General features: G+C 41.5%; 1 long non-coding RNA gene across 2 annotated transcripts in view; it reads right to left on the reverse strand.

Annotated features, from left to right (window-relative positions):
• Positions 1-23,944, reverse strand: part of LOC139794150 (uncharacterized) — a 35,590-nt gene that overhangs the window by 4,166 nt on the left and 7,480 nt on the right. Inside the window, exon 2 of one of the 2 annotated variants that reach the window (XR_011724981.1) lies at positions 9,211-10,921. This is a non-coding gene — a long non-coding RNA (uncharacterized lncRNA). Of the gene's footprint in view, positions 1-3,332; positions 7,738-9,210; positions 10,922-23,944 lie in introns of those variants that run through there. The other variant, XR_011724980.1, reaches the window with a different exon arrangement.

The following is a 23,944-nucleotide window of genomic DNA, read 5'->3' on the forward strand; positions in this document are numbered from 1 at the left end:
TCTTTTTCATCTTAGATTTTAAAAGGCAGCAAAGATGCTAAAATATCATCAGAAGAATTTTCTATGAGTCTCTACAGTCATACCAAAGTCTATATGTAACAAAGAAGTATCAGAAATGCCATGTGAAGCCTAGGTGCCCAAAATCCCAGATCAGAGAACTGAAACGCTTCACATGGCATTAGGAAGTCATGGGCATCAGAGATAGGCCATTGGAGATGATACAAGGCTTCAGTACATCCCATTATTCTTTGCACCAAATAAATCCAAATGTTCACTCCACTACTGAAATTCTACTACCTAGCTTCACTTGCAACCCAACCACAAACAATTTGTTCATACAGAAACAAAACCTCAAATATAAAGATCACTTTCCTTCTGCTGAGATTCCTACAATGCAGTAAAGACAACCCTTTTCATACCAAAAAAAAAAAAAAAAAAAAAAAGTGTGGATTAAACACAAGATTAGTCACTACCCCTCTAAGCACACTGGCAACACTACACATTTCTTTGGCATGGCAAAGCTCAGTCATGTTCAAATGAGATTGCTGTCTCCATCCAGAGCAACAAATGACTGAGTTACCTTGCTGTACACTGAATTACAGCTTACCCACTGAGCAACAGTAACCAAGACCATGTATGCTCTTAAATTTTGCATTAAAAATGCAAAGCAAAACCACTTACACTGGTTTAAGCTAAATCTTGTACTGATACCATTTATCATCAGTGCTTCAGTAATGCTTCACACACATTCTCCTCTTCCAAACAGTCCTTAGCACATGGTACCTCAAACATTTGTTATCAAAGCAACATGGATTTAGGGCAGCAGCTCCGTGTTGTTTTTGTAGAAATTTGAACAGGCCATGCAGTACTGACCCTCTGTGCCTTTTCAACTGCAGCATAAACCAGATGCAATTTCCATGCTATGCATGCATGATGGTGTTTCCAGGACAGCATCCCGTTACCACACTGAAGTGCTGTCTGCCCTCAAAGAGAGAGGAATGCCAGCTTCTTCATCAAAAAACAATACCCTGCAGCACAAGACTTTCCCTTAGCAGTATCCCACCTAAGAAGTGACCAAACTTGAGCCTGCATTACCTCACAGAAGTCTGCAGAACCACAGCCTGCTGACATGCTCACAGTGTGCCAGAATGACAAGCAAAAAACTACTCTGATCTGTGCAGTCAGTGTCTTTTTTCCAGCTTTCACTGATCGCTTTTGAGCTTGGATCCTGGGCTCCAGTGACATCTTCAGACACCATCAGCTGCAAAGTATTACACCTATTACTACAACAGACCAGCATTAAAGTGGCTGTGAAATCTCACTGCATCAGAGGGAGCCACAGATATTATAACCCAACATGGAGATGAGAACTGGAATGGACAAACAAGACACACAAGAGGAATGTATCATTTGCTGATGTCAAAGGGCAGTCTCCCACAGTGTCACCTCTTTTCCTTCACCTCTGCAAGTCCCAGACAGACCCACTAGCTGTCTGTGAGACCACAAGTCAGGATGAGAATGAACCAACAGCCAGTGTTGGTTCACACGATATACTCTGTGTCCTTTATCCTTGGTCTGAAGACACAGACCACAAAGTCTCAGGCATTTTGGATTAAAGCCAGGGATAACATGGCAGTCTTAAGCACAGCCATTTTATATTGATACATAGAATCACAAACCAGGATTCATAAACCTGACACAGCTCTCTGACACAGAAGAAAGAGCAAAATTTGCACAAAGAACTCAGCAAGTGTATGTCCAGCCCAACTCACAAGGTGCAGGCATCAGCAGCAAGGTTTGTCAGCAGTAGTGATGTTTTCTTCTGCTTTAACACAGTCTACAGACAGTTGTACTTTCAACAGCACACATTCTGCACATCTGTACACTTACATCACCAATGACCTGGACCTGTCTACACTGCTGAAAGCAGCTGGACAGTAGGGACCATATACTCAAAAAGCAAACTGCTGCATAGACTGGAGAGAGAACCAAATCAGCTTCAGATTTACCAGTAACAGCGAGATGACTGGAAACCAAATAAGAAAAATGCAGGTGGGTTTCCCAGGGTGAAACTAGAGAAGGTGGGGTCTGGTCCAACAGAAGCTGCATACAGGAATCACACTCTCCTCTTCCAGGTCTTTTCTGTGTTCAACCACTGGGAGCAATATGAGGTGCAATCTCTGCCCTTTTTAAAACTCAGACATGAGCATGTGCATCTCAGAATGGGAGAACACATTTCAGGGTAAACTGAGTAATTCTTGCTGCAGATGTTCATCAGACTCTGCATCTTAAGAGACCAAATCTGGAAAGCATAACCTCAGCTAGCTCTGCAGTTTAAGCACTCTCCCTAGCCACCAGGCTAGGAAGAAGTCCCAGAACAAAGTTCTTCCTTCCCCCAAAAGCAGTGCTCCACTAACTTGAATAAAAAAAAAAATAAAATGCAAGGGTCAGCACAAGTGACTGGCAAGAAGTCTTCAAGAATCACTGTACAGCATAAACATGCCAGACATTGCTTCCTAAAATTGCTCCTACAGCTGTTAAATCATCAGAAGAGCTCTCTTCACACCTGCTGCAGCTTAATTGGTTTAACTGCAGGTGACCAGCTGCATTCAATATTCTACATATGGTGGCCTCAGTACTTCCCTTCCTATTCTGAAAATTCCTCACTAAGCATGTCAGTAAAACAGGAATACAAAACTGAGATACAGGGTGCAGGTCCAGCAAGCTCTGTTGTAACACCCACTATCCATGTTGAGGATGTTGCTAGCTGTTAGGACAAGAGGCTGGCCATGCTTGTTTTCATGTTCTTCTCAGCCCACTGGTTCAACTTGCTTTATTATCACACATAAAGTAACCATCTTCACTCCTTCACAGTTCAGTTACCTCAACTCTAGAAATTTTTCTCCTAATACTGAGGCAAACTTAATAGCTCATCATGGCAAGTGTGCCTCAGGCACACCCTTCCCTTGCTGCCCTTTAAACACAGAAGCAGTCACATATTAAAACCTAAAGAGCCACTGAAAAAAATCTTCAGGTCTCATCTTCACTGCACTGCCTACAAGATACATGACCATGGTTGGACAGACCATGCTGTTCCAACACCAGTCACTTCCCCATCTGCACTTCTTTTGCCCCTTCTGCTGTTACCCCATGTTCCCCCATGTTCCTCCAGCCCCTCATTTCCCTCTCTTATTTTTCTATAATTGTTCAAAGGTCTCTGGAACAGGATTAACTTTTCATTACACACACAGTAAACTCTTGAGTCTGGTTCTGGCTCTTAGATGCATTATACAAATTAATAATAGTAGCTGCAGAACAGTGGTAATACTCACCAGTTGTGATGGGCATGTGGAAAGATTACTTGATGTTTATAAAGCTCTTTGAGACTCCTGGATGAAAGTCAAGCCAGTGATGCACAGGATTTATTATTCCATTCAACACTTCAGTATCCAAGGCTAGCATCTATTCTAGTTGAAAAAGATTTTTACTGCATTGTAAGATGGAAACAAAATGAAATATATACAGTGCATGGTGCTTTATATTTAAGGCACAAGCAGCACAGAAACAGAATTTCATTATTGAAATGGATATAACTGATGCTGTTACACACAGTAGGTAAAAGACCAGATTCAGTGACCTCTTATTGCATTTAATAAAAACTGTTAGTATATAGATTTCCAAAAGCCAAAGAAAATTTTTGGTTTTTTTTTCTTTATCAGATATTTCATCAGTTTGTAATAAGCCTTTGTAGCCACTTCTGATGTGAATCCTAAGCAGACTTGACCAGTGATGAAATTAAAATAAAGTGAATGCAAGTTTAACAACAAAACCACAGTTCTGAAATACTCTGTGCATTTTACCACCTAACTGTAACCATTCAAAAAGGCTGCACTCCTTTTTTCCCCATCACAAGTTTCTGCTCATTTCATGGCATCCCCCACTGCTCTATTTAGACACAGACCCTTAGTATGTTCCCCCCTTCACCAGTTCTGCACTTGCTGAGCACAGAGGGCAGAGAATGCTGTTTTAATGTAGCTAGTTATGTTCTGTGCGGTCTTGCTTTTTCTAGGAATAGACATGCTCAGACATCAATTAACATCTAATTGTAGGAATTAATCTTGTTCCTCTGCCTCAGATGCCACAGAGATCAAACCAAGCCCATTTGCAGTTCTATTTTTAATTCAGTGGAATTATAGTTTTTCCATCCAGTGAAAAATAATTAAGTGACATGCTGTCCAGAGAATATACAGTTCAGGGATCAGGGTGTTTATGAAGAAATGAAACAAGCAGGAAGCTATCATAACTGTGCCAAAGCAAAAGCATTTTTGTTATTTCAAGCCTGTCTTCACACCTTCTCTCCAGTATCTCTCTTCACACGTTCCTGCTTGAGATAGTGAGGATTATGAGAGTGGCTTGAGAGGAAGATGAATCCCTAAGAAGAAGATGAATCTCAGAGGCAGCTTGTGCATGGGGCAAAACAAGCATGGAAAGAGGGGAACAAGTAGAGGGGAAGGATTTTAAAACAACAAAAATCCAGCGAAATGGTTTTGCAACACTCCCTTCAGCAGTTCATCTACCTTCTTTATTACCTGCTGAAGAGAGAAATTGCAGGTCACAGGCAAGGCTTTGTACTATTTCCAAGTCTTCGTACTGAATGAAGACAAGTTTCCAGCAGAGACAGCTCCTGATCTTAACATTCTGTCCCAGTTTCCTATGTAAATTAGCAAGGAGGAATTGAGCTTGACTGGTGAAGTTAGGTTGGAAACAGGATGCATTAATCAGCAATAAAGAACAGAATCTTATATGAGTAGAACAAACCTGCAACAGATACAAACTCAGAAAGCTCTATGAGCCTGGGCCTCTTAAGGGGCTGTGTGAAACAGCTCATGAGCCTACACTCTGGGTCAGAGTCACAGCACCTTCATGTACTAAACCCTAAAGCAGCTGAAGCAAGCATTATGTCCACTTAGAATGCAGACTAGTGACCTATATTTCTTATCCTATGGAAAGGGACTTCGATGACTCCTCATTTTCAGAAAGACCTGAACCACTCCAGCCTCATTCCCAGGTAAAACTGGCCAAGTCATTGGTTAAATTTCAAGGTCATGACAGGAAGCTTCACTCATTTTTACTCCTTGTGTCAGTCCAATTATTCTCTTGGCTCCTCAGCACCAGTGGCTACATCAGAGCTGATCTCACCTAGGGCCATCACCCCTTTGCTTCCTCTTCAGTCATTTGCCAAATACAGCATGCCTAGTAATGAATGCTCCTGAACCCCTCCTTCTGCTTCCTTTACCAGGAGGATGTGGCACATTCCCACTTCAATGCCTTTGTAACAGCTCAAACTCCCTTCAGAAATGCAGCTTTAGAAAAGGTGTATGTGTGAAGCTTTTTGGCCCCTTTACTGTAGGTACTGTACTCCCTGTGTGAGGAGCCCATTTGGAGTAGAGGAACATCGGTCAGCCTTGCACCCATAGATATTTCAGATTTTACCAGGACACAAAAAGGGGTTTGGAGGAGCACCACCATTCCATCTGTTCTAACAGGCTTTCAAACCACACTTTCTGACTTAAAAAAAAAAAAGTTAAAAATTAATGATTCCCAGAGCTCTGGCAACCAGAACCAACTTTTTCACAGTGCACTGCAGTACGAAATGTGACAAGTGTTGGTGGAGATTTCCCATATCACACCTGAATAAAGAAACTTCTGATTCCTACAGAAAGGGAAAAATGCTCAAAAACATGATTCAGTTTTGGTGAGACTCTTAGGAACAGGTCAAATGTAGCCATGTTTACATGTGAGTGAAAGGCAGAGAAAGGCTGTTTGTATCAATTTGCTCTAAGAAGAAAAGCAAACCCATTTATTCAATGTACATCATTAATTACTTAATTTACATTCCTACCAAGCAGCAATAGACATCCTTCTGCTGCTTGCCATTCCTCTTCCCCTCAGTCTTTCCATTAGGAGCTCAGCTGGAGGCAAGGAAGGAGCAGGAGAGGAGAGAAACAAAGAACCTAATTCTACAAACAAATTCCTAACTCTCAAGATACTGGTACATAATAGTGCCACAACTTGTCAACCCTAACTTATAATCTCTGTGCCCCACGCAGTCCTTACTCATTGTTGACAGTAGAGCTCCAAACTAACACCACATCTCAAGAAGTATTTGACTTGCTTGCTACTTCTTCCACAACCTTAATCCTGTACTTTTCCCTCCTAATTGCATCCCCTCAAATTTCTTAATTTTTTTGTCCAGGTGAACCCCCCACAAAACAGATAAAGCAATGGTCATTCTAACTCATTTGCAAATTTCACTCAATTTTCTGGTGAGAAGAAACACTTGCTGTCACCTTGGAAATATATTCTATGGAATGGAAGAAAAGAAAGAATTAGAACTCTCAGATAAAGAAAATAACCTTAATGTTAACCCTAAGAACAGAACAGTAGTTTAAAAAGTAAGTCATGCTCAAACAAAAACATTCTCACATTCAGAGTTCTTTTTTTCTTTCTTCTCAGACCTCAAAGGCACAGAGAGTGACACCCTGACCCAAGAGCAATCAGATGGCTTCTTCAGAGAAACAGCTACACACCTGAGCTCTACAATAACAAACTGTTACACTTGAAGTGGTGCAAACATGAGAAAAGAATTCAGTTTTCTAAACACAACAGTATCTAGGGAACATGCCACAGGCATGGGAGTAATGCAAAAGCACATCAGCACTTTACACAATATTTGTAAATTACAGCCAAGATTTTACTAAGGAAAAAAGGTGTTTAGATGAAAGACAGTAGTATCCCATTTCTGACTTAGGTTGCACAGCAAACCAAAAAGTGACCTACATTTCTACCTCACTTTACTATCTATATAATGATGATACTAGTGTTCAGGCATCTTTTAAAAATATATTAGTATTTTTGTTTGACAAATGCAACATTAATTAAGTTTATTCATGCTAGTCACTTCTATCATACTCATTAGCTCTACTTGAAGCATCACAGCTTTATTAGAGACAGCAAAATTGCTTCATAAATTTCAATTACATAGTACAAATCATTACTACTATTATTTTATTAACTCGTGTAATTGCCTGTTGTGCATACAATTACAAAGTTAATAGATGTAAATCCCACTTTCCAAGTTCTTCCTGTACCTTGTATCTGCATACCTAGCACGTATGTGTGCTTGTATGATTTTTTTCGTTAGCTTTAAAATCTCCCCACCAAAATTTTCACTGTCCTTGCACATACTGGCTTTATTTACACATTAAAACTCCAAACTCTAAAATGCATTACTTCAACAGCTGCCATTTGTGTCCTGAAAAAAAAAAAAAAAAAGCAACCCACAAGATCTTTCCATATGAAATGAAATTTTCCATATAATGAAATATTTATATTTACAGGAAGTCTTGAAAAAGAGGATCACATCATTACTACTTTGATTTTTTTAAAAAAGGAAAATGAAGGCAGCCACTTAGTTGGGTCTCAGGAATTATTAAGGTATCAAAATCCCAAATTACTAAGCAACAGCTTTCACTCAGCTGTTGCCTATTGATGGCAATGGTCTGCTTTTAGAGGACACCTGAGAACTTAAAACAGGCACCTGAGACAACACAGCGTTCACCTTTGAGCCTTATTAATTGATAAAATAACTATGTTTTCAGAACTCTCGACTCCCAGGTGACTGATGTACTCCATATGGGAGTGGAGCCAGACTTCCTTCTCCTATGTATTATTTTCATCATGATGACACAGCTTTAATACCATGGCTTATTTGCCTTCCTCGAAATCAAGAAGTATCTGAAGGAAAACTCAGCAAGTAGTTAAAAAAAAAAAAAATGGGAAGAAAAGGGTGAAACCCAAAATTGATGGAAAGCAGAAAACACCTGTAATATTAGGAGAGGTTTCAGGTAAGTCCATAGTAGCTTTACACACACGCAAGGGTGAACAGGTCCTGTACAAGCCCATACTCTTCCCCAGTGAGGCACAAAGTGACCACCACCTCAGGAGCCATGGGAAATTATAAAGCCATAATTGGAAACGCAAGGAAAACAGCAGATGAAAACTGAACGAATCACAGGGCATCTCCTGTAAATAAATATGACAATGGAATTACTGTCAAATCAAATTATACAAATTGCAGATTGTAAACTGTAGCTCCAAAGCAGCCTGATGGATTACTCAAAATGAAAGGAGAAGCAGGAGGAGGAGAACACCTCCAGCATATCAAGCAGCTCCTCACTCAATAGCTGTGGCTCCAGGAGCACTGCCAGGCCCAGGAACAAGAGGCTGAACCACCTTGGAAGCAAGTTGATTTACAGCCTGACAGTACCAGGCTACACGTTACTTTAAGTATTGTTTGTTCCCAGTCTGGTGGAGTCCTCGGGTCCGGGTACAGTTACCCGGCTGGGAGAGCACTGACAGGGATGGTTCGTTCAGGAATGGGCACAGACCGTGGCAGGGAGAGATGCCAATGGCGGTACGCCTGCCTGCCTACTGCTGCTGGGAGGGGAAGAGGGCTGCTTAGGCTAAAAGAAAACCAAGAAAATAAGGAAAGGCGCTTATTTAACCAACAGAGTTCAAACAAGACAATAAGACGCCCCGCAACAGCACCACCTCCCCCTCCTCAGGCCGGCGGACCCGCCTCACCTCAGCCGATGGCAGGCAGTCTCCTGCTCCCTCTGCCAGGACCGCACCATCCGCCGCCCCGCAGGGATCCCCGCTCTCCCCGGCTCCGAAGCTTTAGCCCCGGAGTGGGCACCGCCCCGGCGGATGCCGCCCTCTGCCCCCCGCCCTGGGGCTGACCGTGAAATGGCCGCGGGAGCTGCCTCAGGCAGGAGCCTGTGCCTGGGGGAGACGGCGGGGGCTGGGACAAGGACAAGGCCTGAGGGACTTTTCTGTCGCGTTAACGGGGAATAAAGAAATTTGTCAGAAAATAAATCCCCGTGCAATTCAGCTAACTCTCAGAGGAGCTGGGGGCTGCTGGATTTAGATGCTGAGTGATAGCAAATTTATCTTTAGGAGGCCAGAAAACAAGGGTCCGGATGCACTACCAACACCACACTACCTGTCCTGTTGTTCTTAATAGGAACTATCATGGCCACACACTAGAATTTGCTTACACTCAATGAGGTTTCTCACCACCAGATTAATGAATAGTGTGATTCGTTAAAGCAACGCTATACAAGTGCTTTTGGGTCGATGGTGGTAAACTTTCTGCATCATCATCATGGTGTGGTTTCACAAACGAAGATTTCAGAAGGGCTCTCTCTCCCCACGCATGCTGCACACATGCTGAGGGCTGGTAAGGCCAACGTGGGACAGGCAGTGCGGCTGCAAAAGGCACAGCACAAAGTCTCCACTGATGGTACAGCCAAGGCACGGTTCTTTCTGTGTTGTTTTTTCTCCTCTCCTCTCCTCTCCTTTTTGTGTGCTCTCAAAGGAGGCAGCAGTGTTATGGATGGTGTCTCCATGTCTCCCGACTGGAGGCCAGAGTGGAGCACTGATGGCAGTCAGTATGGCCAAAGCTGAGGGATTGTTTCAGGGAGTCCTTGTACCTCTTCTCTCGGGCTCCTCTGTTACAGCAACTGGTGGCAAGTTCACCATAGAGCACAATCCTAGGGAGGAGGTGATCCTCCATCCCTGGAGACCTGCCCTGCCCAGCACAGCTGTGTCCTCGGTATCACAGCCTCAGGATTGGTGACCCCTGCCTGTTCAAGGACAGGGACACTGGTCACACAGTCAGTCCCATGGATGTTTAGGATTGTATGGAGGCAGCACTGATGGAAGCGTTGAAAGAGTCGCAGGTGGTGGTTGTAGATGACCCATGATTCAGACCCATATAAAGGAGTAGACAGTACAGTGGCTCTGTAGACACTCATCTTTGTACTTTTCTTCAGGTGTTTATTGCTCCAGCCTCCTTTATGAAATCTTCCAAATGCTCTGTATGCCTTTGCTAATCTGCTGTCTATCTCTTTATCGATCTTGGCGTCTGACAAAATAATGCATCCCAGACAGCTGAACTGCTGGACTGTCTTAAGCTCTGATTCGCCTATGGTGATGTGGAGATGTTGGAAGTCTCCCTATGGTGCAGGCTGGTAGAGAACTTCTGTCTTCTTCAAGTTGACTTCCAGGCCAAAAAGGTCTGCAGCCTCTGCAAAGCAGGATGTTATGTGCTGCATTTTTTCAAAGGGTGGCAGGTTGTTGGCCCAGGGTATCAGAAGTGCAGTTAGTTGGTATTGTTGTCACAGAGCATGGCTGTGGCATCTCCACAGTGCTCCGCCCTCCATCCAATTTCTCTTGGACTTAGCACACTGAGTACCCCTGATAATGCCAACATCTAAGGTAGTCATGGTACACTTTCCACATTCCACTTCTTCCAAATGTTGTGCCTTTACTTACGAAGTACAAATACAGTCTAGGTCATTTCTAGCAATTATTTCCATTATTCCACAGGGGAGAAAGACCTTAAGGTGTCTGCCAGGGCAGGTGGAAGTGACTGGGGTGTGGCCACTTGGAAAGGGGTGAACCTTGGTGTCATGGGTGAAGAAGAAAGCCAGTAGTGATGTTGGAAATACTGTGGGGAAAGGGTCAGACCCCTCATTTGGAGCCCAGAGGAGGGAACGCTGGATCCACCCAGCCTGAGGGAGGACCAGTGCTACTGTAGGGAGCAGGGTGACTCCAAGTATCACATCTCTGGTGACAGTGGCTCTCCAGACCTTTCTGGACAGGGCCCCAGCACTGCTGTGAAACTGTGGGACATGCTGAATGAAGGTCAGGAGATTGCCTCTCTAGGGAACTCCCTTCGGTCTGTCTAGCCATAGTCTTGTGAAGGTCTTCCAAGAGGTGTTGCAGTGCTATGTCTTTCATGGAGATATCTGATCAGAGTAAGATGCCTCTCCCTGTGAGAGATAAAGCTCTTTTCCTGTAAAAAGTAATCTCATTTTAAATTTGAATGGTCTCCTTCAATAGAATAAGTTGTTTTTATCATTTATTCTGTCTGTATAAAACACACTGGATTTGTTGCTAGAGATAAAGCTATAGCAAAGTACAAGGTTTAACAAAAGATATCAAAGGATTTCTCACTAAGCGATGCTCAATATACAATCCACATTATTAATACCAAGGAAGGAAATAGATGGTCATTGTAGATCATCCATCTCCAGAGGGACTTTCCACAGCAGGTTTTTATGTAAAATTCCATCTGGTGTCCAAAAAGTCCCAGCTGGTTCTTTCAACTGTATTTCACCGAGTATCACAGAACAAAACAGTAACCCCTTAAATACATGATTGGCATTAAGCTCACAATGTCAACCTTAATATGTCACTGTTTCTCATCTGGCTGGCTGTGTGGAGATCAGAAAGCATTTAATAGTTTTTAGGTTGCTTTCCCTTCACTCCTTGCTTGACCAGCAGTTCAGCAGCATTCGCTCAGGATGTTCTGCAACAAATTATGTGAAAGAAGCAAAAGCAAATATTTCCTCAGCTTCCATAGCTGCATGAAGCTACAGCTCAGCTAAATCTTCCTTTGAGGTCTTGGCCAGATAGACTGTTATTTAACTCACCTACCTTTATTTTTTAATAAAATTGTCTGTAAAATGTATGAGGTTCATCAGAAGGGACAAGGTGTACAAGGACAGAAACTGCACTGTCAGCCAAATAAGTAGCTAAATGCATACATCAGTAATGAGAGAAAGCAGAAGACCCTGAAAGATGGGCCTGTAAAGATGTGTGAATGCCCAAGAGAGCAGTCTCATAGAAGAGCAAACACTACAGTTTTGTTCCCATAAAGACACCCAGCACAGATGATATGGAATAGAAAGCTACCACTGCTCAGGGTAGATGCAGTGAGACCCCAGACACAGGCCCTTTCAAGGCAGAAATACCAGAGCTTTACACTGAAGTAGCCAGACAGATGCTGTTTGCAGGTCACAAGGGAAGGAGAATCAATTCTTGCTTGCAGTGATGAGCTCCATGTGGCTGTCCTAGAGGGATTATTATCTGTCATTTCAGTCCACTAAAAATCTATGGCATTGCTTAGTAATAACTGAGGCAAATTCAGGGAAATCTGGAATTGTCCCCTGTCCTTCATGTCCCTTCTCCCAAGACAAGAGAAGAGCAATACTCACCTTTCCCTAATGCTGTGTATCCAGCAAGTCAGAGATGCTACACAGGATTTCTAAAGATTTACAGAATGGGAAGGAATTAACATGACCAGGCTGCTTGCTTGTTCATAAGAAGATTTAAAGTGAAGATAGGGTTCGGGGGAGGGACATGACTGTGACCTGCCACAAATGAAACATTCCAAAGTGCATGGGCAAAAATCCAAATATCCATCTGTTGGAAAGTGACACCATAATGAAACTGTTAAATCCAAGTTGATGCCATTATTTCCAAGAGTTTCATTGATTTGTTACATTGTCAAAAACATTACTAACTGCCCAGATCACTCTGTGCCCTTTGCTTTGCATTTCTCCATTTAAATAGATGGGGACTCGAGATATTTTCAAATATCTCAAGAAGCAGTAAATCTAAAGCACTATTTGATTTTCAGGTGTTGAGATTTCGTAACTGCTGGGGAAATGAATTGGAGGAGCATTTGCTCAGCACTGCTGAAAATTAGGATGTCTTGTTCAGGTAGTACGTCAAGTTGAAAATAAAAGCCTAGTTTATGCACATAGGTTGAAGATTTTAACACAATTTTTATCAAGCATCAGTCTAAGACCAAGTGTAAGATCAGTGTGGCACATGAAAAAAAATCCTCATTTAGTTCTTCACAAATGTTAGGAGAAGCAATTTTGTCTCAGCTTTTCTTTCTCAGTAACACATGGTACTCTGGAGATTAAAGGACCTGCTCTGTTATGTAAGTACTAATGTTCTCATTAATAGATTTTGGAGTGGGGGAGGCCAGGAGCATTGGTAGTTAAAATTCCTGACACTGACTGTGGAAAGCACTTTTCTTGGTTTCTTAAGAGGGGAAAACCTATAAAAAGATTTGTTTTATCGTGGAAATGCAAAAGAGTCTGTGGTACATTATTATTATTATTATTATTATTATTATTATTATTATTATTATTATTATTTTCCATGGAAAGTTAGAAACAGGTTGCAATTTTAAATTATTTACTTAGAAGAAGTAACATACTCTTTTTTGTGTAAAACTCATTTTTCAATTACAGATATTTCTGAGGAACAGACAATTAATGACTTCTGAGATGTTTGTAGTGGCTGTGGTTTTACCAGGTCAGTGGAAACCCCAGATGATAATCCAGCCTCTAATACCAGTTCATCCCACCACAGCAGGATCAGGTGAACTCTGGGATGAAGCAGAAGAAAATCTCCATTGGTCAAGACTTCTGTAGTAAAATGCACAAATCAAAGCCAATAACCTATCCCCTAAAGCAGCCTCAGTTCTTACTGAGGTAATACCATTATGAATTTATTCTCAAACCACCTGGAATTGATATTATTCCTGGACTCCTAAACTGTATCTTAGGAAGTTCTTCAGTATGAGGTTGGTGAGACTGCCCAGAGGTTGCCCAGAGAAGCTGTGGATGACCCCTTGGGGTGCTCAAAGCCAGGATGGATGAGGATTTGAGCAACTTGCCTAGATAAGAGATGTCCCTGCCCATGGCAGGGAGGTTGGAGTGGATGATCTCTAAGGTCCCTTCCAACCTAAACCACTCTATGATTCTGTGATTCTATCAGGATACTGTTTCCCACTGTAGTTTTTAGGTGAGCAGGAAGCTTTTCTGTGCTTTACTCATGCTGCTTTCTGGGGTTAAGCTGTATATAAGGAAGGGGAACAGCTCCCGAACCTTTTCTGGCTACACAGTGCAATATTGTTGAATCTGATAATTATTGTTAATATGATGCAGAGGGTTATGAATGCAACAGTGCTAAATAGATAACAAGAACAGAAAATGTTCAAAATGCAACAGAAGCATTCAAAATACTTCACAATAGGAGAAATAAGGGAGTCTGCCTATTTACATGCCCCATCTTTTAGAAATCTCCATCCATGTTCCATCAACATTGGAAGCCTTTCTTGGCTAAGAATTCAATCTGTCTAGGGACTGAAACAGAAAACAAAATCTCCTGCTGCATTCAACACTTTTCCCCCAAATAAAGAGCATTACAAGCATAACAATAAAGTGTATTTTCTAAGGCATTGATCTCACACTAGCAAAACAGCTTTGGAAACACCACCACCTCAAGCCTTCCACCATACTGGGAAAGGCATCAGGAAAGAAGCTGACAGAGGAGGAGCACCTAAATGTCTGCTGAGGGGTATTAGGATGTAGCCACTCACAAAGGTCTTGATACTGTGCAAGGTCTACTAGAAAGGAATTAGATCAGTGTCTCTCATCTCTCACCACAGAATGGCTTTTTTTAAAAAGAAAAGTGTAGGAAAATAATTGCTTTCAAAATTCTACATTATAAAGCAATTTGACAGATGGCAGCTGACAGAGAATGCAGCTCCTTTGACCTTACACTTCTGAGGAGCAAAAAGCATTCTGCACTTGGGATGGATAGTTAAATCATGCTTATACTATTAGCTAATGATTAATTTGGGAGAGCTGATTGTATTGGATACTAGCTATTTTCCAGCAGCTCTATGACCTCGTGATGGTCCCATCTCACTCTGATTTTTAGATTGGAAACATTACAGTGCCAAACACTGTAAAATACAGTCCCTCTGCTAAAATTTCTTCACACAAAATGCTCAGTGAGTAGCTCTGGGTGCGAAATCCACTTACAGGGATTGTTATCTGCCCAGAAACAAAACTCAGACTCAGTGGGAAAATAACTTGTTGCAAGCACCACAGGTAGATTGACAGTAGCAGGCTGGGCATACTGTCACTGTTCTCTTTACACACAAAAAACACTTGTAAGGGAACATGCTGCAGATCAACATAAAGGACAAGCAGAACATCAAACATTTTCTTAATGGAAAAAGTGAACGTAGTGCTTTTGTCAGCTGCTTCCAGTAGGCGACATGAAGTTGTGGGCAGGAAATAGGAAGCTCTAATAGAACAAAGCTTTTCTAAAGGGCAAGTCAAGCAAGTGCTCTCTCAAATTTCCAAAAGAACAAGCCAGCATTTTGCAGGCAAATCTCCTGTCCGGCTGGATCTGTTTACCACCTGCCTTATCTCAGAGGCACAGCTGAAATAATAACAGGGATTTTGATGCCTCTGAGTTAGTTCAAATATGGCTTTTTAAATCCCAGGATGACTTCGGAATGTGAAAATTTTTCTCTAAGACACAGTTATGTCAGTATCAGGGACTGACATGTAAGAACACCTCATTGCTGGCCAAAAAGGAGGGCTGGATGCTTGAGGGGTGGAGCATCACTTGGTTCCACTCTGAAGAAAGGGCTTGAGGAAGATATGGGGAACAGGAATAAGTATAAATCTGAGAAGCTGCAAATGGACAACCTATTCTAGATCTATGTCAGTGTCACTGTCACATTAGATGATGGCTAAGATAGGATTTATACTTCCAAATTTTTTTTAAAGAGCTAAAATGTCTGGACCATCTGGAGAGAGAACTGCTATGGAACTGGGTACAACATGGCACCTTTCGTATGAAAGAAACCTGATTAGCCTGTTGTTTCCTGTAGGTCAAAACTGATGATCTGAAACCTGTTTCATGCTTACCATGCCTGGCTATGATCTCCACACACAGGATCTTGCTGTAAAAGCAGTTTGCTACCCAGAAGAGATGATTAGTGACTACCCCCATTACCATCATCCAGAAAGGGCAAATAACTTCTTTATCTGACCTCCGCAGAAAACCTGAAGCCTCCAGCAGCCTTGGCAGCAAGATGAAGCAGACACTGATCAGGAGGAACCTTCCCACTGGTATCTCTGGTTCAATCCTGCCAGCCCTCAGAGCACATTTGGATTTACCACCCTCCACAGAAGACTCATACTTTTCTGCCAGTTTCCTAATTACCTTTTTGTCACCACAAACGACAGTGCAAATGGGAATTCACTGCAGCTGGGAAATTTTAACCAGGACTTTTCAATTAATATTAATTCTGAATCCTTATCCACAAAGGTGAAATGTTTGGCTCATATTGTTTACTGCTTCATGTTAAGTAGAACAATTAAATCTTCAAGGAAGGAAAGTATTGGCTGCCCTGGCTTTGCTGGGACAGAATTATAAAATCATTTTTCTTTTCAGAGAAACTGTAGCTTTGAGAGGTCGTAGAGTCCAGTTTTGTGAGAACAAAGGAGAAACGTGTTCATTTATACCCAGCTTTGGTATGCAGGTTTCCATAGTGACCAAGATCCAGGGTAGTTTTAAACCATGCAGTTGCAGTGGGCTAGGAGGGGCAAAACCCAGGGCAGCTGACCCAAGCTGACCAACTGATGTATTCCATACCATAAATGCCACCCTCACTACTTATGGGGAAGTTTGGGGGATATTTTTCCTTCTGCCATAGCTGCTTTCCCAAGTAGGTCCCATCTGTCTTGTCTGTTGTCCCATGCCCAAGGCCTGCCCCACCACTTGCTGTGACCATTCCCTTCTCCCTGGAGCTCCCAGTGTTGGGCATTCAGCCTGCACTGCTAGAACCACACAGCTCATGACTACAATCTGGAGCTGAGTATAACTTTCTATCTTATATTAGTATTGGGGCTAATTAATATTCTGTTTGTTAATTATTAATATTCTGTGAAATGTGTTTTAATTTCAATGCATGGGTCTCCTTTTCTGTTCCCGATTTCTCCTTCTCGGGTGGGGTAGGTGACAGCTGTCTAACCTGCAACACTGGCACAGGGATATTGATCAAACCCTTTGACTCTAACCCACAACTGTGTTAGCATGTGGAAACCAGAATGTGTCAAAAGAATCAATGTGCCTTTACCCTTTACCATATAGTAGCAAAGATGAATTTGTGAATCTGTATCTGCCTTTTGTGTCTCTGAAGCAGTGCAACAGAACATGAACACACTGAGTTACTCAAATCCGGTATTTAAGACAGCAGAAAACTGATTAATACTGTGCTCTGCCAGCTCTCCAGAGATCTTACAACAGTTCATAATTGCTAATTCAACCTCAGAAACCCCAGTGATATGGTATGGCATTGTTATTTTCATTTTGAAATATGAGGAAACTGAGACAGAGTGAAAGGCTCTGACTCATGGAGTATTACTTCAGGAAGACATCTTAGACGTCTGCATCAGAGCTGAATGGTTCATGAAGACTCAGCCCCCATTCTCACTGAACTCCAGGACAGTGTGACTGCTTTGCTTAATGGTGTTTGTCACACACTGGTAGTTGCCACCACCAGATAAATCAGAGGAGAGTATAAAATCCCAAGGCATAAAATCCAATCATTCCCATGGCATACATCAATCACTGTTATTAAAAGTACTGTCTCCCTCTTGCTTAACTCCTGCATAAACCTTACGTTGTTAGCTGTACAGCCACCAAGCTTTAGCAGCCCAAAGAAGGGTGCTTTCTTTCTGAAGTGTTCTTTATGTCATCTTATGGCACCCTCCTGGAAGATAACTGTGAGGGTCCTTTAGATGGAGAAGCTAGGGCTCAGCCATGTACATTTCAAGGCAATGTATAACTGTTTTGCTTTGTATTGTTTTAAATTAGAGGCACCACCAGAACCACAACATTATACTGAATTTATGACTACAGTGTTCAGTGTTAAATCCAGACTTCTATGAGTTAGGTATCCATCTTTTAGACGAGGTCCTACACCTGTTGTGTCTGTTTCCTGTTCCATCACTCTGGGCACTATAAGTGTGGATATCCTTTAAAAGGTAAAATGAAGTCTTCTAGAGGCTTCTGTTTTTTTCCAAGAACATCTGGAACTTGAAATCCATAACATTTTGGATTGTTTGCTTTGTCCAAGAGCTATTTGTTTTAACTCATCACCCACTAAAATCTTCTTGGGGTCCTTTCTCTAACATACATCAAAGGGATAAAAAAAATAAAGTAATTTCTGGGGAGAGATGCCGGGTTTCCTTTACCCATTAGGGAATCAGGACAGTCTATTAGAGATGTATTGAAAACACAGTTCTTCAAAACGAAGCAGAATGACAGAGGAGAGACATTCCTTCAGAATGACAAAGGATCTGATTTTAGTAGTTGGTTCCATATTCATTTTAATGGAATTTTCCTTCCTCCCTCATTAGCCAAGAAAGGGATTCAGATTACCCCCTACCCAAGCAGTTTTCCATATTCTCCCAGGGGGGTGAATGTATCCAGAAGGCAAATGAAACCTGCTTTGGTTCTCTCTAAATATTTGAGTACCCAGGATTCCCCTCAGGGGTTTTTCATTTAGCTGCCTCTCCTTATGGATATACATTTCAGTCAATCTAAGAAGCTGATTCTATTTTTCTGCTGAAAGTACAGATAGTAATGTATCCGATTTACCATGACTGTAGAAGACAACTCTTTTCCATGCTTAGCTCAAGACACCTTTGCAATCCATCTTCTTCTTCTGTACCTCCATTTTGTAGTCATCCTAACCTTGCACAGCTATAGTTAACAGAAATTAATGGTGTAGATATTATTATACAATCACCTCTCTGTTTTCTGGGACTGGATTATTCAAATTGTGGTTTATCTCTACTATGGATGCAGAGGTCATTGGTTCTGATATACTTTATATTATAGCTTAGGCACAGTGGTGGAGAATATGCACAGACCACTTAGGGGCTTGGAAATCTGTGGCGCACAGAGCCCCAGCTATAAACCCTGTCAGATTTAAAGTATCTTAGTGCCTGCTCCCCACTGGTAGGACTTTGTAGGCGGTCAGGAATAGTGTGCAGGGACAACTTCCAGAGTCACAAGGAATAAGATGGAGTACAGCTGTGCACAGCAGCTCTGTGCAAGTTGGACCTGAGCTAATGTCATGCAGAACCACTGACTCATTACCTGTAGCTCTGAGCTCTTGGTTCCAGGGCTTATTTATTCAAGCCATGATCACAGAAACAGAATTGTCATGGTTGGGAAAGTCTTCTGAGATTACCTAGTTCAACTGTCAACCCAGAAAAAAAGCACCATGCCCACTAGAGCATGTCCTGAACTGCCACCTCTATGTGGTTTTTTAATACCTCCAGAGATGGTGACTTCACCACCTCCCTGGGCAGCCCATTCCAGTGTCTGACTACTCCTTTAGTAAATAACTTCTTTCTAATATCCATTCTAAACCTCCCCTGGCACAACTTCATGCCGTTTCTTCTAGCCCTATCATTATTTGCTTGGGAAAAAAGGCCAACACTCACTTCACTACAACCTTTTTTCAGGTAGTTGTGGAGAGCAAAAAGGTTTTTCCTCAGCCTCCTCCAGTCTAAACAGTCCCAGTTCCCCTCAACATCTCCTCAAAGGACTTGTTCTCTAGACCCTTCACTAGCTTGGTTGCTCTTCTCTGATGTAGCTGCAGACCTAGATCCTGGCTAGCACTGTGCTGGGTTTAATGGTTTAAAGCATTCCCTCTCTAGAAGCCTGGGGAATGTGACTGTAAGACCTAACATAGCACTGATATGGCCAGATAAGAAGCTCGATGGGACTCAGACCTGCACTGGACACAGTCACTGCTTATATTGTACTGTGCTCTCAGGTGCACCCACTAATACTTGTGAAGGCCTCTCATCTCAAAAGTTTCCTCATTACCTTTGATAATGGAGATTTAACTCTAGAATCTCTCTCCCATCTCTTCTCTGATAGCATTTATGTGTATGGGAAGAAGAACAAACATGACAACTGAGATCTACAAATTTGCCGAACAGCACAACTGCAGCAGCTCAGCACACACATTTCCATTTTTAGTTGAATACACTTTGCTAGAGATTCTAAAGATGAAAAACTGTCCAGATATTACTTTATCAAAGATAGCTTCTGTCTTGGCACATCTGTTGCCCCTGATGCTTTACTTATTTACACAGAGATAAGACAGACAGGCTCAAGATGGGGGAGTGCCTGCCTTACATTTCCAGGAGGCAAGGGAATGACTAGGCAGAGAGCCAAGTCTGAGGATGCTACTGAAGAGGCCACCTGACACAGAGAAAAATGGGCAGCTAAATTAATTAACTGTAGTTTGGAATACATTTGATAAGCTTTGGAGCCTGTCATGTTCAAGAAAAACAACACTTTAGAGGGAAATAACAGTAAATAATCTTTTGACCTAGCTGACTATGAGTACAATTACTCCACTTCTAGCTCTACTCCCAAGTCCTTGGCTGTCCTTTTTGACCCACTCGTGTGTGTGATTTCTTTCAGACTGATTTAATAACAAGCATATTTGCATGCACATTTTGTTTCACTTCAGTTTCTCCAAAACTAAGCTTCTTTGGGATTTTTGGCTTCCTGTATCTGCTTTTTATTGCCATAGCTTCTCAGCTTTCTCTTTGGTTTTGGCTGAGATACAAAATCCCAGATTCTGAGTAACTTTGTTGATTGAAGTTCTACTTTTTGAAAGAACCAGATAATAACCTGGGAAGTTCTATTGGTTGTTTTTCTTTTCAATGCCACTTCCACCTTTTTCTTCAGGATCTATGCAGCCCTTTTTATTTATTCTAGTTCTCCACATCTTTTTTTCCTCCTATTCTTTCTTACTTTCCCCCCCCCCTCCTAACCTTTAGTTTCCTCCTTCTTTCCAGCTTCTGTCCACTGTAGAGAAGACCAGTTTGGTAGTCAGAAACGTAAGTTTGAGTCTCACTCATGCATCTATTAGATGAGACATAGCTCTACCACCTCTGCACTTGTAACCTACAGAGAATTTAAGATTTTTTACAGCTACGGTTTTTAAATCCCTGAATGACATTGCAGTGAGGGATACTTGTTTGCTCTTTCCCTGCTACAACCATTAGAAAGTGCTTTCTCTTGATCAGAGTCCACAAAATTAATTCCTACAGATCTCAGACTAGCTGGTGGGTTAGTTAGCCTCTTCTCTCTTTGTCATCAAAAGAAGAGAGCAGCATGAATAGAGGCCATGAACATGGAGAACACTGCAATTATTCCAAGTCCACTTTTTTTAACAAGCCATTAATCATGCCAGCAGTTTCCTCCTACTCTGCTTCATGTGCTGAGCCCCATCATTTCCTTTAATCATGAATTAGTGCACTTGTCAAGCAAAAAAAACTCTCACAAAATCCAAGGCTCTTCTGAATTTAGTGAGTGTCAGCCCTGACAGCCTTGCAGCTAAGATTATTCGGTACATTTTAGCAACTCCATTCAAGGAAAAACAGTTTGTCACCAAGCTGAGATACCATATTGATCCCTGATGCTTATAGTGTGGGATAGCCACTTTCCTGACACATACTAGTGCCAAAGCACCAAATACATGCCATAAAATGATAGCTTGAAAGAGCAGCAGCAAGGACCAGAAAGGATGAGACAGAAATTTGCAGAGCTTAGAACGCACTCATTTAAGATTTCCTGTTTCATTTGTTGATTTGTCCTTTTCTCAGCAGCTTTTTCCCTTATATAGATGTTCCTTCCCACCTATGTCAACTGTAAACCTGATGTCCCAGATTGAATTTAGTTGTGCTGTTCGGTGGAAGCACATGAAGCTAAACATCAGTATTAATACATAGATTTCTGTAAATATTTCTTTTTTTTTTTTTTTCCTTACTGAAGCCATCAGTCTTATTTGGTAATCTAGATCTTGCTAAAGAGTTATTTAGACAAAGCAGTAATCTAATAGTGAAACACGAAAGACAGTTGTTACAATCTCTTTGGCCTTTTGGTATGAATAAAAAAAATCCACCAGCACCCCAAGTTAAGTTTCTTATGTTGTTGGATAGTTGCAGCAAATCCTGTGTAAAGGCCATCCCAGGACAGAATATTCTAGTTGCTTACTCTAGATCTAAAACTGCAAGGAAAATAGGGTACTACTATGTTTTCTACTGAGAGAGACCACAGTTCTATGGGTTCCCTTTTCATGTGACAGACACTTGGGAGAGTCCCTTGAAATCCATAATCCAGTCTCTGGTATATAAAAATTAACTTCTTTTTTCATTTGCATGCACAGACCTAAGTGCTTTGCCACAAATATGTCTACTGTTTTGCTACCTTACCTATTCTTTTATGTTTGAAATTAGATTTTAAGTTCTTTGAGACAGAAATTCTAGATCCATTTTGAACTGTATAAGTGTTTAGAATATGTTGAGGTGACTGAAAAAACGTATTTAAAAAAGAAAAACATAACATGGCAGTGATTCTGAATTTTACAGACCTTCATAAAGGCACATATATACCAACTTTTACTTCTCAAACCAAGGATCCTTGGTTAGACTTGGAATTAAAGGTTATAGGTAGGCAAACTGTGAGCAAAGACTATAAGCATAATGCTTTTACAATGTTTTAGTTATATAGTTCTGAAAGTTGGCTGTCACTCATACAGGTAAAGACAAACCTCTCCACCCAGCTAATTGACCAGAGGAGTGTTTTCACCACAGATATGACTTAAGAACAGAAGTTATTATCTCAGGAGGCTTTTTATGTTGGTTTTTTTGTTTGTTTTTTTGGTTTTTTTCTTTTTTGGGGGGGGGTTGTTTGTTTTTGCTTGTTTGGGGTTTTTTTGTGTGTTTTGTTGCGGTTTTTTTGTTTTGGTTTGATTTTTTAAGTAGTTAAAGATTCTATTGCCTTGAGAAAATCCCAGCTTTCTGGGAAAGAGGTTGCCTTGCATGTTCCACAGTTTATATCTTTCTCAGAAACCTAATTTTGCCATTTCTGGGACACTGATACTTTCTTCTGATTTCACATGGGCTGTTATTCCAAGCATTATATGAAATTCCACATTATAGAAATGAATGTTGATTCAGCCATAGAGTTTCACGTTATATTCTTAACTCACTATATCTATCTAACCTAGTTAGGCACAGGCAGTCCTCATTTCTACAGTACCCGTGTGCCCTGGCAGAAAGTTCCACAAGTTTTCATTAAGAGTAAACCAGAGAACTGTGGCGTTAGGAGATCAAAAGTATCTCTCAAATGTGCCTGGAATCCACACTGGCTGTGCCACTCTGTTGATTGCTTTTGCCAGAGTTCATTTTCTGGGTGACAGGGGACAGTGAGAAGCAGAAAGAATTTATCAGAAAACACTTAATTCTCAATCTCTGGGCAGTGACAACAGCAGCACAAACTGACCTTATCTGCCACTGATGAACCTTCCCCATAAATCCAAACAGTGTAGGAAAGCAGCTGATATTGCAACTCCTTTGGTAAAACTCTGTGATTTAGTGTGTAACACACTGGTGCATATTGTGTGACATTGCTACAGAGCTCCAGGATTTACAGTGGTTCACACTGTGTGAGTACATTGTTGAAAAACTGGAGAAGTAGAAACCTCAGGTAAATGTATTACATTGTCTTTGCCTTTTTAGCTGCTTTGTCAGAGCTTTGATATGTATTTGCTAGTTAGTTGAGAGACTTGGGGATCAAAGAAGGCTCTCACGTGTCTGCATCTGCTTTTTTCAGACATACATGTGCATATATTCATACATCTCTAGCCTGAAGAACTAGGCTGTTGTAGTTATACAATCAATATCTATAAGCAGTCAATTATTCTCAGAAAAAAACTCTATACTAGAAGAATATAGGCAGGAAGTATAAATACTCCATATGCCACACACCTTAGACTATACCTTTTACTGATTTGAAGCCTTTGGATACTCACCATCTGCTTGAACTTGACTAACAAGAGGAAGGAGAAAGGACCAAGAGCGGATTTAGGGGCTGAGGGGTAGAACATTACAGTTCTTTATGTATTTTCTGGTTTGAAACCACATAGAATATAATCCAAAGGCTGTTTTACAATTTGTTTTCAGCATGACTCGCTGGCTTCAGTGACTCCTGGTTGCCCCCTGCAAAATGAACCTTTAGCAGGCCAATGCACTTGTTCTATCCCACTTCATCACTGTCATGGACATTACCCCGGTGTGAAAAGGCTGTGAAAAGGCACAGATTTATGAGCACC

Source organism: Heliangelus exortis, chromosome 3 (assembly GCF_036169615.1).
Source record: "Heliangelus exortis chromosome 3, bHelExo1.hap1, whole genome shotgun sequence".
Classification (NCBI taxonomy): Eukaryota; Metazoa; Chordata; class Aves; order Apodiformes; family Trochilidae; genus Heliangelus; species Heliangelus exortis.